Here is a 1,789-nt window from a genome sequence, read left to right as displayed (position 1 = left end):
GTATATGTAGAAATTGTTGCATTGGTGTCTGTTTTGTTGCATATATTTTTACCACGATCATTTTCTTTTAAATTTAGTTGCCACTACCTTTGTCCAAGGAGTCCTAGTGTGGCGCTGTGGGTTAATTCTCTGGACTGCAAAGTCAGTTTGAATTGCAAGGTTGGCGATTAAAGCTTACCAGCTGCCACTTGGAAAGTCTATACAGGGTCGCTATGGGTCAGAATCGATGGCACTTAACAGCAGCAACAACCGTTGCTCACAGTCCTGGTGTGGCGATGTAGGATAAGCACTGGACTGCTAACTACGAGGTCTCCAGTTCAAACCTACCAGCTGCTCCTGGGAAACCTTATACAGAGTCACTTTGAATTGGAACCAACTCAATGATACTTAACAACAACAATCAACTCTGCAACAGAAAGTTCTAGTGAACTTTTGTAACGATTGTTGTTGTTCTTAAGTGCCATCAAGTTGGTTCCAACTCATAGTGACCCAATTTACAATAGAATAAAACACTGCCTGATCCTGCACAAATTGTTGCCAGGTTTGAATCCATTGTTGCAGCCACTGTGTCAATTCAGCTCATTGGGGGTCTTCCTCTTTTCCACTGATATTCTTCTCCAGGGATCTGTCCCTCTTGATAACACATCCAAAGTACAAGGGATGAAGTCTCCCCACCCTCGCATCTAAGGAGCATTCTGGTTGTACTTGTTCCAAGACAGATTTGTTTATTTTTCTTTCAGTCCATGGAATATTCAATATCTTTCACTAACATCATAATTACAAACACAGCAATTCTTCTTCAGGCTTCCTTATTCATTGTTCAGCTTTTGTATGCATAGGTTGTTGGTGTTTAGTTCTGTTGAGTAGGTTCTGATTCATAGCGACATATTCGCTGGTAAGCTTGAACTGCTGACCTTGTGTTTTAAACTGACCTTGTAGTCCACCACAGTACCACACCAAGACTCCATTTGTATGCATAGGAGGTGACTGAAAATGCCAGGGCTTGGGTCAGACTCACCTTAGTACTCAAAGGGGCATCTTTGCTTTTTAAGAGGTATTTTTTTTACAGCAGATCTACCAAATGCAATACATTGATTTCTTGACAGTTGATTTCATGGACATTGATTCTGTAACAATTACAGCCTCGAAAGCCCTATGGCGGGGGAAGGGGAAAGGCAGTTCTACTCTGTCACATGAGGGCTGCTATAAGTGGGAAATGATTCCACCTAGCAACAACAGCAGCCACAATCACAAAAAACAAAACCATGTAGAATTAATTTTATTATCTCATTTTACCCAATTCCAATGTTGGTTCAGTGATAGAATTCTTGTCTTCCATGCACAAGATCTGAGTCTGACTCCTGGCCAAGCACACTTCACACACAGACACCGGTCATCCATCACTGAAGTCTTGGATGTTGCCAGGATACTAAACAGTTTACAGTGGAGCATGAAGAAAGGCCTGGTGAACAGCTTCCAAAATGCAGCCAATGAAAACCCTATATATCACAATGGTTGGATCTGAAATCTATCGTGGAGGTGACACAGGATTGGGCAATGTTTGCTTTCATAGTGTAAGGGCCCACCATGATTTGGAGGCCAACTCAACAGCTCAGTGGCAACTAACAACAACACAGCACATTATCATTTCGATATGAAACCAAAATAACAACAAAAAATTAAGGAGGGAGAACAAACAAGATGGCGGCTCAGGTAGAAGTGCAGTGAGGAGATCCATCAGCATCAACACAGAATACCAGACCAAGCAGGCTCAGGGGATGGTCCCAGA

This window comes from Chrysochloris asiatica, unplaced genomic scaffold, assembly GCF_000296735.1.
Source record: "Chrysochloris asiatica unplaced genomic scaffold, ChrAsi1.0 scaffold00116, whole genome shotgun sequence".
Taxonomy (NCBI): domain Eukaryota; kingdom Metazoa; phylum Chordata; class Mammalia; order Afrosoricida; family Chrysochloridae; genus Chrysochloris; species Chrysochloris asiatica.
The sequence above is the reverse complement of the archived record's forward strand: the minus strand, read 5'-3'. Positions refer to the sequence as shown.